Source organism: Phyllobates terribilis, unplaced genomic scaffold, assembly GCF_046119375.1.
Source record: "Phyllobates terribilis strain yellow unplaced genomic scaffold, ASM4611937v1 Scaffold_138__1_contigs__length_4804227, whole genome shotgun sequence".
Lineage (NCBI taxonomy): Eukaryota > Metazoa > Chordata > Amphibia > Anura > Dendrobatidae > Phyllobates > Phyllobates terribilis.
This window is the reverse complement of record NW_027362898.1, coordinates 679,868-695,863: the sequence shown is the minus strand read 5'-3', so window position 1 is coordinate 695,863 and position 15,996 is coordinate 679,868. Positions and strand designations below refer to the sequence as shown.

Genomic DNA, 15,996 nt, shown 5'->3' with positions numbered 1-15,996 from the left:
TTAGCAAAAGCACAAGTCCATAAAAGATGCTTCACTGTCTCTTCTTCTTGACAACCTTCTCTTGGGCAGATGGCAGACCTCACAAAACCTCTTCTGTACTGGAATGCCCGGCAAGGAAGACAGTGGTGTGCGCAGCTCCAAGACATGTCTTTCTGTACATTAAAAAGATAAGGGGCGTTAATCATTTTCCATATGTGTACAGTTTTGTCATCATCATAACGTTCAATATCACACAACGTCACATCAGTACTAATTTGTTTGAGTAGTGTCTTGCTGTTACATAGATCCCCTGTCTGTTTCTTATTCAAATTAAAATCAAGAATAATTTTCTTTAAAATCTCATAATGTGCAGGTAGGTTAAAAGCATAAGGAAAGGATAAAACCGTTTCAAACCAACCAAACCTTCTCATGAGAAAACCAGTGTTAAAACGCATAAAATAGGAAAGGTAATTATCTTTAAAAAGGGTTTTAAAACAGAAACAGAAAAAATGTATTAAAAGAAACTTATCTAAAACAGGGAAATCTTTCCCACCTTTAACCTTTGGCTTTGTCACAATTTCTCTTTTGAGTTTCTCCATTTTTGAGCCCCAAAAAAAGGTAAAACATACTTTTGTAATTCGTTTCAACAAATTTGTAGGAGGGGGGAACACCAAACTAAGATATAACAGGATAGGTAATATCACCATTTTTACAATCAGAACTTTACCTTCCATTGACAGCTTTCTCATATTCCACATGCAGATTTTCTGATTAATTTTCTGTGCTGCCGCATCCCAGCTATTAAAACCATTATTAGATTCATTAAAAGAAACACCTAAAATAGTAATGGAATCTGTAACTGCAATTGGTACATCATGTAAACTCATTCCCCCGACATTTAAAATATTACATTTAGTAAGATTAATTTTAAAACCGGAAACTGTACAAAAAGACTGAATTTGGCTTATCGTTTTTTGTATTGAAGGTACATCACATCCAAACACGGCTACATCATCCATATAGCTTACAACTTTAACTTGTAGACCGTTCCCTCCGGGTAAGGGTACTCCACATATTTGCTTATCCTGGCGTATTGTACATAAAAGGGGTTCTATAGCACATATAAAAAGCAGGGGGGACAAAGGGCAACCCTGCTTCACCCCTGATTTTAAAACTACCTCTTTTGTTTTAAAACCATTAACTAAAATCTTACTCGTACAATCATTATAAAAAGCTTTAAGAGACAATAAAAACCCACCCGGAATGCCCATTTTTTCTAAAACTTTAAAAAGATAAAAATGAGACACGCGGTCAAAAGCTTTCTCAAAATCCACCGCTAGGATTGACATCTTTGTCTTTCTGGTTTTTACATCTTCAATACAATCTTTCACCAGGTTTAAATTGTCCCAGATACTACGCCCAGGTACCCCGCATACCTGATTTGCATGAATTACTTTATGTATCACCTTTTTCAACCGATTTGCACAGATCTTAGCCATAATTTTGTAATCACTATTTAAAAGAGTTATCGGCCTCCAGTTTTTAAGATCCGTTTTGTCACCTTTTTTGTATAGTAGTGATACCTCACCTTTCTTCCATGAGTTGAGTAAAACCTTATTATTAAAAACTTCGGAAAACAAATTAAACAAATCATCTTTTAAAATATCATAAAAACTTATATAAAACTCTATGGGGATACCATCAGGGCCCGGCACTTTACCATTTTTAAAACTCTTCATGGTTTCTAAAATCTCTTCCTCAACTAGAGGTTGGGATAAAAAACTTTGGGCATCAGCATCTAGGGTGGACTTGATCTCCCCCAGGAAAGTGTGTATTAAATCATGGTCTACAGTTTTTACATTAAAAAGATCATTAAAATAGACATTTACCTTATCCAATATAACGTTGATATTATTATCTCCATCTATGTTATCAATTATTGTTTTTGTCTGTTTGTTTTTCTTAAAAAAATACCTGGAACAAGTCTCATCCTCTTCTACGTGTTTTACCTTTGAACGAAAAATCAGTTCTTTTCCTTTTTGTTCCAACCACTTTGAAATTTCTCCTTTAAGACTCAATATATCATTACCTACATCCAGACCATTGTCTTTGAATTTGTACAATGTCTGTAACCTGATATTAAGAAAATTATAGATCTCAAACTTTTCTTTAGCTTTTTGTATGCTTTTCTTAATAAAGAAATCTTTAATGCTTATTTTCATTCTATCCCACCAGGAGCTAAAAGAAATATTGGGGTTTTTCCTTTTTCTACACTTTACATAAAACTCAATAAAATCCGATAAAATTTGTGGATCTTTTAAAAGGGACACATTCAATTTCCAAGATTTCTTACCACATTTCTTCTTTCCATTAATCCTCACTCTAAAAGATAAAACCTTGTGATCTGAGAGAATATTAGTTAAAACTTCACATTTCACTGGCAGTATTTTTTCTGAACCTAAAACAAAATCTATCCTGGAGCTACATGTAGAATTGCTCCAGGTGAAACCAGCGTCTATAGGGCTATCCTTGTTACATTCTTTATACACATCAGTTAATTTACAATCATTTATAATATTGCTTAACATTCCAGACGTTTTGTCATAATTTCTACTCACGGAACCGGAGCGTCGGCTTTCGCCTTTTAAAATACAATTAAAATCACCTGCCAGGATAAAAGGTTCAGAAATGTTAATAAATAAAGGTAAAATTTCCAGCATATCAGCCCTTTCATTTTTATCAGGTGACCCATAAAAATTTAAAAACTGCCATCTTGTCCCATCAATAAAAGCCTTAACTAAAAGAATACGACCCGGTAAAATATCTTGGATAAAATCAATAGACACATTTCCCTTAAAAAGTATAGCTACCCCGGCTGATCCAGTTGCATTTGATCCAGACCAGACCGATGGACCATGTTTCCACTCTTCCTTATATTTTTTGTAAGAAATCTTATGAGGGATATGACATTCTTGTAAAAAGAAAACAGAAGCTGTAAAACAGGTTAAAAAATGTAAAACAGTAGCTCTTCTGGTCTTGGATCCTATGCCTCTCACATTGAGGGAAACACCACTAATGTCAGCCATCATAACAAATGGTTAGGAAGAAACAAAAACTGGACTTTACCTATCCGATGGACGGATCAGACCACTTGGACTTTCACCAACGCCCTCTTCTGAATCCACCGTTATCAAAGAGTCTTCATCATCGGAGAAGGAACATTCACTTAAATTAAGACCCGACGCTACTGGGGTGTAGCTCGGAAGGATATTGAGAGAAAGGTTACACTGGGTCTCCATAGGCTGACCATTTAGGTCCTCGTCAGGTGGGTCTCCGAGAGGCTCCGCACTCCCCTGCTGACCCGCAGAGGGTCGTAACACAGGGGCAGGCTGCGCACATGGCGGAGCCTCAGAGTCCCCGGAGGCAGCCAGGTTCGGGGCCCCACCTGGGGCAGCAGAGCCCCGGGACCTCGGGATTCCAGAGTCTACACCCCCGTGAGGGGATGTATCCATCTCCTCCCTATTAGCCACCTCCACGGAACCATTCTTTTTCTTATTATGAGACCTCATCAAATGCCACGTACCGCCCTCGCTCTCGTGAGACCCAGTGGAAATTTTGGGCTCGGTGTCAGCCTTTTGGCGCTCTTTTTTGGCCTTACCGACCGCCCCTTTATGATCTTTCTCAGCCTTCCTTTTAGCCTCCTTATGGTCTTTCAGCCAGCTCCTGGGCTCCTGTGAGTTACCTGTCATTGACTCGGAGGGATTGTTACTAGTCGAAGCGCCCTTATCACCTCCCGAGGCTCCAGGTTGCTGTTCCTCCTCCTGAGGGGTGGTCTGATTGGCCCGTCCATTCCCGGATGTCTTGGACTTCTCCTTTTGTTTTTGTTCATCCTCTCTGAACCTGTGAGGGCAAGAAAAATAGAAATGACCAGGTGTCCGACAAAAAGAGCATTTTTTTTCATTTGGGCACTCCTTTGTGTCATGTTCAGTACTGGCACAATTTCTACAAGTGGCACCACAACTATCCTTAGAGTGCCCATAGAGACCACAATACCTACAGAAAAGTGGCATTCCTGAGAAAAAAAAATCCCCATTAGTTTGCCCTATTTTAAATCGAGCTGGAGGAAGTCTCACACCTCCAGGGAATTTTGGGTCTCTTTCACATTTTACTAAAAACTTCCATTTTGAGGTCCAGATGTTAAACTCATTCAACACTTTCCCAATCAATTTCACACTTTTAAAATAAACTGACAAAAAGGAAATAACCTCTGGTGCCGTTATGAAGGGTGAGAAGATTTTCACAACCACCATCTTTACCTCATCCAGGACGTGCTCGATAATCTGAATCCCTTTTAGACCAGGGCTATTTTCTACCGACTTAACTCTGGACAAAACATCTTTGAAAATACCTTCGCCAGTAAAGGTTACATCATAGTCTCCACGTCGAGGATAATCCTGGATAGAAAGGATTTCGTTGGTTCTGACGTGGAGCAGTTTCTCAAGCACGTCCTGGACTACATATCCCAGATTCCGCATATCGGAACCACCAGCCGTAAAGCGGACCCTTATGGTGTTCTTGAGCCTCGCATATAGAGGCACGAGGTTGGGGTCAACCTCCATGGTATGGCGCAACAAAATGCAAATTGCAACCGCCTGCAATCTACGCCTTCAGAGCTTTGTGATAAAGCACCTGAAGGCTGGGGGATCGCTGCCCGTTACCCTAGGACTAATCCCTCTCCCTAATAGCAGCAGGCAGGTGAAGCCCACCGAAGTGGACGATCCTGCCAGGCCAAGGAGAGGGGTACCTGAGTGCCCTTCAACTGAAACCTCCTGCTGTGAAGCACTTGGTCTCAGCCAAAAGGCCGAGAAGCGATAACCAGAATTGGTTTCCGACTACGGTGCCACCCAAGGATTCTGAAAAGTCCATTTGTGGAGATGGCCACCTGGACTCCCGTTAAGAAGACATGCTGTCAACCTCTAGATCCCTCACATGCCTGCACTTTTCGGCTTGCTGCTGCTGCAATCCACGCGTTTTAGATCTGCATAACTCCACCTCTTTTAGCACAGTACCCTCAACCCCCGGCTGTTCCCACCCGCCTCAACACCGTTGGAAGGGAGGAGAACCAATTAAGGCGGGGGGGGGGGTGGAACGAGCAGCTGTCTACCCTTAGCAGGAGGGTTGCTGATTAATTACCTCTCCTGCTGCTGCTGCTGGCTGTCCAGCAGCAGACTGAAGGTGGCTGCTGCTGTGCGCAGGTATATAAAGGCTCAGAGCCTATTATGACACGCGCAGCCAGCGTTCCATTGCCACATTCCGTCTACTGCAGGCGGGATACCTGGATGGCTGAATGTCACTGAGAAGCTCACAGAGACCGCCATAAGCAACAGTTTAAAAGAATGCCACAGACTAATCAACCAAACTTTTTGGGTTGGTTTCTCTTTTATAGTCTGCAGGCATTAAATGAAAGAAGTCAGTGTTCCAGCAGAGGGAGACAACGTTTCAGAAAAGGCATTGTAGCAAACCAAAAAAGAAATTTTAAGCGCAGCAGAGTAACCAGCTCACATACCTGTTAGCTCAGGTGAGTTTAAAAGGCTGCTGTTGATAACAAGGGCATTTGCTAAATAGATGGTGTGTGTGCAACAATATACTGAAAGGTCAATTATATTGTGCAGCTTATCTCACCACCTGTAGTTATTTAGGTGAAAGCTCCAAAATGCTTGCCTAATATGTCTGTTTATCCAAAAGGAAGTATAGAGGGAGAGCTAGATAGATAGCATTGCATTACATTACATTACATGGCAATGCAATGCACAGTTGCTGAAGTTGAACCAAAATGAGCTTGTCATCTGGCTTCTGCAACTTTTAACATGAAAAATCCAATGAGGAGAAGAAAAGCAAAGCCAAAGAGTCCATCCCAAAATCCGACAAACAAGCAAAATGAACAAAAAGCATTGAATTCAATTCTTTCTGATTTTAGAAACTGCATTAAAGAAGGGGTGCACCGGTCCTGGAGATACTGCAATACCAGGTCAATGCGTGGAGTGGACAGAGCAAGCTCTTTTTCCATCTCCCTGTTCTAAAAATCCATTTAATATATGGTCCCCAGATAGGGGACGTATCAGATATTAAACTGATAAGAACAGATACTACACTTGATCTTAGCCAAAAGGCCGAGAAGCGATAACCAGAATTGGTTTCCGACTACGGTGCCACCCAAGGATTCTGAAAAGTCCATTTGTGGAGATGGCCACCTGGACTCCCGTTAAGAAGACAAGCTGTCAACCTCTAGATCCCTCACATGCCTGCACTTTTCGGCTTGCTGCTGCTGCAATCCACGCGTTTTAGATCTGCATAACTCCACCTCTTTTAGCACAGTACCCTCAACCCCCGGCTGTTCCCACCCGCCTCAACACCGTTGGAAGGGAGGAGAACCAATTAAGGCGGGGGGGGGGGGGTGGAACGAGCAGCTGTCTACCCTTAGCAGGAGGGTTGCTGATTAATTACCTCTCCTGCTGCTGCTGCTGCTGGCTGTCCAGCAGCAGACTGAAGGTGGCTGCTGCTGTGCGCAGGTATATAAAGGCTCAGAGCCTATTATGACACGCGCAGCCAGCGTTCCATTGCCACATTCCGTCTACTGCAGGCGGGATACCTGGATGGCTGAATGTCACTGAGAAGCTCACAGAGACCGCCATAAGCAACAGTTTAAAAGAATGCCACAGACTAATCAACCAAACTTTTTGGGTTGGTTTCTCTTTTATAGTCTGCAGGCATTAAATGAAAGAAGTCAGTGTTCCAGCAGAGGGAGACAACGTTTCAGAAAAGGCATTGTAGCAAACCAAAAAAGAAATTTTAAGCGCAGCAGAGTAACCAGCTCACATACCTGTTAGCTCAGGTGAGTTTAAAAGGCTGCTGTTGATAACAAGGGCATTTGCTAAATAGATGGTGTGTGTGCAACAATATACTGAAAGGTCAATTATATTGTGCAGCTTATCTCACCACCTGTAGTTATTTAGGTGAAAGCTCCAAAATGCTTGCCTAATATGTCTGTTTATCCAAAAGGAAGTATAGAGGGAGAGCTAGATAGATAGCATTGCATTACATTACATTACATGGCAATGCAATGCACAGTTGCTGAAGTTGAACCAAAATGAGCTTGTCATCTGGCTTCTGCAACTTTTAACATGAAAAATCCAATGAGGAGAAGAAAAGCAAAGCCAAAGAGTCCATCCCAAAATCCGACAAACAAGCAAAATGAACAAAAAGCATTGAATTCAATTCTTTCTGATTTTAGAAACTGCATTAAAGAAGGGGTGCACCGGTCCTGGAGATACTGCAATACCAGGTCAATGCGTGGAGTGGACAGAGCGAGCTCTTTTTCCATCTCCCTGTTCTAAAAATCCATTTAATATATGGTCCCCAGATAGGGGACGTATCAGATATTAAACTGATAAGAACAGATTTTTTTCGAAAGCCCGAATTCGTGTACAAAACCCGAGTGCGCTTAAAAAAGTGACAAGTGCCACAAAAAAAGTGCACTAGGATGCTGGTCTTCTTGAAACCCTCTCCAAAAGGAGAAGGGTCCCCCAAACCATTCCCCGTCCCTCCGAGCCAAAAGGCCACAGCGAGGAACAGGGACAAAAAGCCACCTCCAGCCGAAGCCAGAGGCGACCCAATCTTACCCCCTGCACCTGCCCGAGTTCTCACCCGAGCAAGGCACTGGGAGCCAAAGACTGTGCTCCCCTCCCGGAAGAGGGGAGCCAACAACGCTCTCCTCCCAAAAGAGGAGAGCCAGGGGGGTTCAGGGGGGAGCGGAAGCTGATGGCCACACACTCCCCCCCTAGACCTGCCAAGAGAGGAACCCGTAAGGGAACCGCATCCCGACAAAATCCTAGTAGGACGTGACACACGTGAATAAGTGGACACACAGTGACAAAGAAATTAAATAAATAGTGAAGGTTTCACAGTATAATACTGCCCGGACCTTCGACCGGGAATTGAAAAATTCCCCATCCTAAGGCCAGAAGGCCCGGAATAAGGGTGTGTGCGAAGAAAGAAAATTTGAAGTGCTTGTGCAAATGTGCCATAAACTCAAGTGGGGTTCCCAATCCCAGTGAGTTAAGGCACCCCAGGATCACCACTCCTGGGGCACTTCACACTTCGGGCTTTCGATCTTCCCCGGCCCAATGGCGTCGATCCTGGGGGGCCATGCTTTCCACCAGATGACTATATTAGCCACCTGGCGTACTAACAAGCGCCTAAACCCCAGTGTGCATAATGTATCAATCTACTAGGGCGGCCAACATCCAAAACCGCCTTTTCGAAAGATACTACACTTGATCTTAGCCAAAAGGCCGAGAAGCGATAACCAGAATTGGTTTCCGACTACGGTGCCACCCAAGGATTCTGAAAAGTCCATTTGTGGAGATGGCCACCTGGACTCCCGTTAAGAAGACATGCTGTCAACCTCTAGATCCCTCACATGCCTGCACTTTTCGGCTTGCTGCTGCTGCAATCCACGCGTTTTAGATCTGCATAACTCCACCTCTTTTAGCACAGTACCCTCAACCCCCGGCTGTTCCCACCCGCCTCAACACCGTTGGAAGGGAGGAGAACCAATTAAGGCGGGGGGGGGGGTGGAACGAGCAGCTGTCTACCCTTAGCAGGAGGGTTGCTGATTAATTACCTCTCCTGCTGCTGCTGCTGCTGGCTGTCCAGCAGCAGACTGAAGGTGGCTGCTGCTGTGCGCAGGTATATAAAGGCTCAGAGCCTATTATGACACGCGCAGCCAGCGTTCCATTGCCACATTCCGTCTACTGCAGGCGGGATACCTGGATGGCTGAATGTCACTGAGAAGCTCACAGAGACCGCCATAAGCAACAGTTTAAAAGAATGCCACAGACTAATCAACCAAACTTTTTGGGTTGGTTTCTCTTTTATAGTCTGCAGGCATTAAATGAAAGAAGTCAGTGTTCCAGCAGAGGGAGACAACGTTTCAGAAAAGGCATTGTAGCAAACCAAAAAAGAAATTTTAAGCGCAGCAGAGTAACCAGCTCACATACCTGTTAGCTCAGGTGAGTTTAAAAGGCTGCTGTTGATAACAAGGGCATTTGCTAAATAGATGGTGTGTGTGCAACAATATACTGAAAGGTCAATTATATTGTGCAGCTTATCTCACCACCTGTAGTTATTTAGGTGAAAGCTCCAAAATGCTTGCCTAATATGTCTGTTTATCCAAAAGGAAGTATAGAGGGAGAGCTAGATAGATAGCATTGCATTACATTACATTACATGGCAATGCAATGCACAGTTGCTGAAGTTGAACCAAAATAAGCTTGTCATCTGGCTTCTGCAACTTTTAACATGAAAAATCCAATGAGGAGAAGAAAAGCAAAGCCAAAGAGTCCATCCCAAAATCCGACAAACAAGCAAAATGAACAAAAAGCATTGAATTCAATTCTTTCTGATTTTAGAAACTGCATTAAAGAAGGGGTGCACCGGTCCTGGAGATACTGCAATACCAGGTCAATGCGTGGAGTGGACAGAGCAAGCTCTTTTTCCATCTCCCTGTTCTAAAAATCCATTTAATATATGGTCCCCAGATAGGGGACGTATCAGATATTAAACTGATAAGAACAGATACTACACTTGATCTTAGCCAAAAGGCCGAGAAGCGATAACCAGAATTGGTTTCCGACTACTGTGCCACCCAAGGATTCTGAAAAGTCCATTTGTGGAGATGGCCACCTGGACTCCCGTTAAGAAGACATGCTGTCAACCTCTAGATCCCTCACATGCCTGCACTTTTCGGCTTGCTGCTGCTGCTATCCACGCGTTTTAGATCTGCATAACTCCACCTCTTTTAGCACAGTACCCTCAACCCCCGGCTGTTCCCACCCGCCTCAACACCGTTGGAAGGGAGGAGAACCAATTAAGGCGGGGGGGGGGTGGAACGAGCAGCTGTCTACCCTTAGCAGGAGGGTTGCTGATTAATTACCTCTCCTGCTGCTGCTGCTGCTGGCTGTCCAGCAGCAGACTGAAGGTGGCTGCTGCTGTGCGCAGGTATATAAAGGCTCAGAGCCTATTATGACACGCGCAGCCAGCGTTCCATTGCCACATTCCGTCTACTGCAGGCGGGATACCTGGATGGCTGAATGTCACTGAGAAGCTCACAGAGACCGCCATAAGCAACAGTTTAAAAGAATGCCACAGACTAATCAACCAAACTTTTTGGGTTGGTTTCTCTTTTATAGTCTGCAGGCATTAAATGAAAGAAGTCAGTGTTCCAGCAGAGGGAGACAACGTTTCAGAAAAGGCATTGTAGCAAACCAAAAAAGAAATTTTAAGCGCAGCAGAGTAACCAGCTCACATACCTGTTAGCTCAGGTGAGTTTAAAAGGCTGCTGTTGATAACAAGGGCATTTGCTAAATAGATGGTGTGTGTGCAACAATATACTGAAAGGTCAATTATATTGTGCAGCTTATCTCACCACCTGTAGTTATTTAGGTGAAAGCTCCAAAATGCTTGCCTAATATGTCTGTTTATCCAAAAGGAAGTATAGAGGGAGAGCTAGATAGATAGCATTGCATTACATTACATTACATGGCAATGCAATGCACAGTTGCTGAAGTTGAACCAAAATGAGCTTGTCATCTGGCTTCTGCAACTTTTAACATGAAAAATCCAATGAGGAGAAGAAAAGCAAAGCCAAAGAGTCCATCCCAAAATCCGACAAACAAGCAAAATGAACAAAAAGCATTGAATTCAATTCTTTCTGATTTTAGAAACTGCATTAAAGAAGGGGTGCACCGGTCCTGGAGATACTGCAATACCAGGTCAATGCGTGGAGTGGACAGAGCGAGCTCTTTTTCCATCTCCCTGTTCTAAAAATCCATTTAATATATGGTCCCCAGATAGGGGACGTATCAGATATTAAACTGATAAGAACAGATACTACACTTGATCTTAGCCAAAAGGCCGAGAAGCGATAACCAGAATTGGTTTCCGACTACGGTGCCACCCAAGGATTCTGAAAAGTCCATTTGTGGAGATGGCCACCTGGACTCCCGTTAAGAAGACATGCTGTCAACCTCTAGATCCCTCACATGCCTGCACTTTTCGGCTTGCTGCTGCTGCAATCCACGCGTTTTAGATCTGCATAACTCCACCTCTTTTAGCACAGTACCCTCAACCCCCGGCTGTTCCCACCCGCCTCAACACCGTTGGAAGGGAGGAGAACCAATTAAGGCGGGGGGGGGTGGAACGAGCAGCTGTCTACCCTTAGCAGGAGGGTTGCTGATTAATTACCTCTCCTGCTGCTGCTGCTGCTGGCTGTCCAGCAGCAGACTGAAGGTGGCTGCTGCTGTGCGCAGGTATATAAAGGCTCAGAGCCTATTATGACACGCGCAGCCAGCGTTCCATTGCCACATTCCGTCTACTGCAGGCGGGATACCTGGATGGCTGAATGTCACTGAGAAGCTCACAGAGACCGCCATAAGCAACAGTTTAAAAGAATGCCACAGACTAATCAACCAAACTTTTTGGGTTGGTTTCTCTTTTATAGTCTGCAGGCATTAAATGAAAGAAGTCAGTGTTCCAGCAGAGGGAGACAACGTTTCAGAAAAGGCATTGTAGCAAACCAAAAAAGAAATTTTAAGCGCAGCAGAGTAACCAGCTCACATACCTGTTAGCTCAGGTGAGTTTAAAAGGATGCTGTTGATAACAAGGGCATTTGCTAAATAGATGGTGTGTGTGCAACAATATACTGAAAGGTCAATTATATTGTGCAGCTTATCTCACCACCTGTAGTTATTTAGGTGAAAGCTCCAAAATGCTTGCCTAATATGTCTGTTTATCCAAAAGGAAGTATAGAGGGAGAGCTAGATAGATAGCATTGCATTACATTACATTACATGGCAATGCAATGCACAGTTGCTGAAGTTGAACCAAAATGAGCTTGTCATCTGGCTTCTGCAACTTTTAACATGAAAAATCCAATGAGGAGAAGAAAAGCAAAGCCAAAGAGTCCATCCCAAAATCCGACAAACAAGCAAAATGAACAAAAAGCATTGAATTCAATTCTTTCTGATTTTAGAAACTGCATTAAAGAAGGGGTGCACCGGTCCTGGAGATACTGCAATACCAGGTCAATGCGTGGAGTGGACAGAGCAAGCTCTTTTTCCATCTCCCTGTTCTAAAAATCCATTTAATATATGGTCCCCAGATAGGGGACGTATCAGATATTAAACTGATAAGAACAGATACTACACTTGATCTTAGCCAAAAGGCCGAGAAGCGATAACCAGAATTGGTTTCCGACTACGGTGCCACCCAAGGATTCTGAAAAGTCCATTTGTGGAGATGGCCACCTGGACTCCCGTTAAGAAGACATGCTGTCAACCTCTAGATCCCTCACATGCCTGCACTTTTCGGCTTGCTGCTGCTGCAATCCACGCGTTTTAGATCTGCATAACTCCACCTCTTTTAGCACAGTACCCTCAACCCCCGGCTGTTCCCACCCGCCTCAACACCGTTGGAAGGGAGGAAAACCAATTAAGGCGGGGGGGGGGGTGGAACGAGCAGCTGTCTACCCTTAGCAGGAGGGTTGCTGATTAATTACCTCTCCTGCTGCTGCTGCTGCTGGCTGTCCAGCAGCAGACTGAAGGTGGCTGCTGCTGTGCGCAGGTATATAAAGGCTCAGAGCCTATTATGACACGCGCAGCCAGCGTTCCATTGCCACATTCCGTCTACTGCAGGCGGGATACCTGGATGGCTGAATGTCACTGAGAAGCTCACAGAGACCGCCATAAGCAACAGTTTAAAAGAATGCCACAGACTAATCAACCAAACTTTTTGGGTTGGTTTCTCTTTTATAGTCTGCAGGCATTAAATGAAAGAAGTCAGTGTTCCAGCAGAGGGAGACAACGTTTCAGAAAAGGCATTGTAGCAAACCAAAAAAGAAATTTTAAGCGCAGCAGAGTAACCAGCTCACATACCTGTTAGCTCAGGTGAGTTTAAAAGGCTGCTGTTGATAACAAGGGCATTTGCTAAATAGATGGTGTGTGTGCAACAATATACTGAAAGGTCAATTATATTGTGCAGCTTATCTCACCACCTGTAGTTATTTAGGTGAAAGCTCCAAAATGCTTGCCTAATATGTCTGTTTATCCAAAAGGAAGTATAGAGGGAGAGCTAGATAGATAGCATTGCATTACATTACATTACATGGCAATGCAATGCACAGTTGCTGAAGTTGAACCAAAATGAGCTTGTCATCTGGCTTCTGCAACTTTTAACATGAAAAATCCAATGAGGAGAAGAAAAGCAAAGCCAAAGAGTCCATCCCAAAATCCGACAAACAAGCAAAATGAACAAAAAGCATTGAATTCAATTCTTTCTGATTTTAGAAACTGCATTAAAGAAGGGGTGCACCGGTCTTGGAGATACTGCAATACCAGGTCAATGCGTGGAGTGGACAGAGCAAGCTCTTTTTCCATCTCCCTGTTCTAAAAATCCATTTAATATATGGTCCCCAGATAGGGGACGTATCAGATATTAAACTGATAAGAACAGATACTACACTTGATCTTAGCCAAAAGGCCGTGAAGCGATAACCAGAATTGGTTTCCGACTACGGTGCCACCCAAGGATTCTGAAAAGTCCATTTGTGGAGATGGCCACCTGGACTCCCGTTAAGAAGACATGCTGTCAACCTCTAGATCCCTCACATGCCTGCACTTTTCGGCTTGCTGCTGCTGCAATCCACGCGTTTTAGATCTGCATAACTCCACCTCTTTTAGCACAGTACCCTCAACCCCCGGCTGTTCCCACCCGCCTCAACACCGTTGGAAGGGAGGAGAACCAATTAGGCGGGGGGGGGGTGGAACGAGCAGCTGTCTACCCTTAGCAGGAGGGTTGCTGATTAATTACCTCTCCTGCTGCTGCTGCTGCTGGCTGTCCAGCAGCAGACTGAAGGTGGCTGCTGCTGTGCGCAGGTATATAAAGGCTCAGAGCCTATTATGACACGCGCAGCCAGCGTTCCATTGCCACATTCCGTCTACTGCAGGCGGGATACCTGGATGGCTGAATGTCACTGAGAAGCTCACAGAGACCGCCATAAGCAACAGTTTAAAAGAATGCCACAGACTAATCAACCAAACTTTTTGGGTTGGTTTCTCTTTTATAGTCTGCAGGCATTAAATGAAAGAAGTCAGTGTTCCAGCAGAGGGAGACAACGTTTCAGAAAAGGCATTGTAGCAAACCAAAAAAGAAATTTTAAGCGCAGCAGAGTAACCAGCTCACATACCTGTTAGCTCAGGTGAGTTTAAAAGGCTGCTGTTGATAACAAGGGCATTTGCTAAATAGATGGTGTGTGTGCAACAATATACGGAAAGGTCAATTATATTGTGCAGCTTATCTCACCACCTGTAGTTATTTAGGTGAAAGCTCCAAAATGCTTGCCTAATATGTCTGTTTATCCAAAAGGAAGTATAGAGGGAGAGCTAGATAGATAGCATTGCATTACATTACATTACATGGCAATGCAATGCACAGTTGCTGAAGTTGAACCAAAATGAGCTTGTCATCTGCCTTCTGCAACTTTTAACATGAAAAATCCAATGAGGAGAAGAAAAGCAAAGCCAAAGAGTCCATCCCAAAATCCGACAAACAAGCAAAATGAACAAAAAGCATTGAATTCAATTCTTTCTGATTTTAGAAACTGCATTAAAGAAGGGGTGCACCGGTCCTGGAGATACTGCAATACCAGGTCAATGCGTGGAGTGGACAGAGCAAGCTCTTTTTCCATCTCCCTGTTCTAAAAATCCATTTAATATATGGTCCCCAGATAGGGGACGTATCAGATATTAAACTGATAAGAACAGATTTTTTTTTTTTTTTTTTCGAAAGCCCGAATTCGTGTACAAAACCCGAGTGCGCTTAAAAAAGTGACAAGTGCCACAAAAAAAGTGCACTAGGATGCTGGTCTTCTTGAAACCCTCTCCAATAGGAGAAGGGTCCCCCAAACCATTCCCCGTCCCTCCGAGCCAAAAGGCCACAGCGAGGAACAGGGACAAAAAGCCACCTCCAGCCGAAGCCAGAGGCGACCCAATCTTACCCCCAGCACCTGCCCGAGTTCTCACCCGAGCAAGGCAGTGGGAGCCAAAGACTGTGCTCCCCTCCCGGAAGAGGGGAGCCAACAACGCTCTCCTCCCGAAAGAGGAGAGCCAGGGGGGTTCAGGGGGGAGCGGAACCTGATGGCCACACACTCCCCCCCTAGACCTGCCAAGAGAGGAACCCGTAAGGGAACCGCATCCCGACAAAATCCTAGTAGGACGTGACACACGTGAATAAGTGGACACACAGTGACAAAGAAATTAAATAAATAGTGAAGGTTTCACAGTATAATACTGCCCGGACCTTCGACCGGGAATTGAAAAATTCCCCATCCTAAGGCCAGAAGGCCCGGAATAAGGGTGTGTGCGAAGAAAGAAAATTTGAAGTGCTTGTGCAAATGTGCCATAAACTCAAGTGGGGTTCCCAATCCCAGTGAGTTAAGGCACCCCAGGGTCACCACTCCTGGGGCACTTCACACTTCGGGCTTTCGATCTTCCCCGGCCCAATGGCGTCGATCCTGGGGGGCCATGCTTTCCACCAGATGACTATATTAGCCACCTGGCGTACTAACAAGCGCCTAAACCCCAGTGTGCATAATGTATCAATCTACTAGGGCGGCCAACATCCAAAACCGCCTTTTCGAAAGATACTACACTTGATCTTAGCCAAAAGGCCGAGAAGCGATAACCAGAATTGGTTTCCGACTACGGTGCCACCCAAGGATTCTGAAAAGTCCATTTGTGGAGATGGCCACCTGGACTCCCGTTAAGAAGACATGCTGTCAACCTCTAGATCCCTCACATGCCTGCACTTTTCGGCTTGCTGCTGCTGCAATCCACGCGTTTTAGATCTGCATAACTCCACCTCTTTTAGCACAGTACCCTCAACCCCCGGCTGTTCCCACCC

At 44.5% G+C, this 15,996-nt stretch overlaps 6 non-coding genes and 3 pseudogenes across 6 annotated transcripts; all 9 read right to left on the bottom strand.

The window, feature by feature from the left end:
* Window positions 1-5,970: 5,970 nt before the first annotated feature.
* On the bottom strand, window positions 5,971-6,161 carry LOC141205265 (U2 spliceosomal RNA). Its single transcript, XR_012276035.1, has one exon. It is a non-coding gene; the product is annotated as a U2 spliceosomal RNA (small nuclear RNA).
* Window positions 6,162-7,284: 1,123 nt separating this feature from the next.
* On the bottom strand, window positions 7,285-7,461 carry LOC141205478 (U2 spliceosomal RNA; annotated as a pseudogene).
* Window positions 7,462-8,250: 789 nt separating this feature from the next.
* On the bottom strand, window positions 8,251-8,342 carry LOC141205012 (U2 spliceosomal RNA; annotated as a pseudogene).
* A 1,121-nt stretch (window positions 8,343-9,463) lies between these two features.
* LOC141205264 (U2 spliceosomal RNA) lies at window positions 9,464-9,654 on the bottom strand. Its single transcript, XR_012276034.1, has one exon. It is a non-coding gene; the product is annotated as a U2 spliceosomal RNA (small nuclear RNA).
* Window positions 9,655-10,774: 1,120 nt separating this feature from the next.
* LOC141205374 (U2 spliceosomal RNA) lies at window positions 10,775-10,965 on the bottom strand. The gene has a single exon (XR_012276141.1). It is a non-coding gene; the product is annotated as a U2 spliceosomal RNA (small nuclear RNA).
* Window positions 10,966-12,084: 1,119 nt separating this feature from the next.
* On the bottom strand, window positions 12,085-12,275 carry LOC141205263 (U2 spliceosomal RNA). The gene has a single exon (XR_012276033.1). It is a non-coding gene; the product is annotated as a U2 spliceosomal RNA (small nuclear RNA).
* Window positions 12,276-13,396: 1,121 nt separating this feature from the next.
* On the bottom strand, window positions 13,397-13,587 carry LOC141205417 (U2 spliceosomal RNA). The gene has a single exon (XR_012276183.1). It is a non-coding gene; the product is annotated as a U2 spliceosomal RNA (small nuclear RNA).
* Window positions 13,588-14,706: 1,119 nt separating this feature from the next.
* LOC141205479 (U2 spliceosomal RNA) lies at window positions 14,707-14,889 on the bottom strand. Its single transcript, XR_012276239.1, has one exon. It is a non-coding gene; the product is annotated as a U2 spliceosomal RNA (small nuclear RNA).
* A 794-nt stretch (window positions 14,890-15,683) lies between these two features.
* Window positions 15,684-15,775, bottom strand: LOC141205010 (U2 spliceosomal RNA; annotated as a pseudogene).
* Window positions 15,776-15,996: the final 221 nt, after the last annotated feature.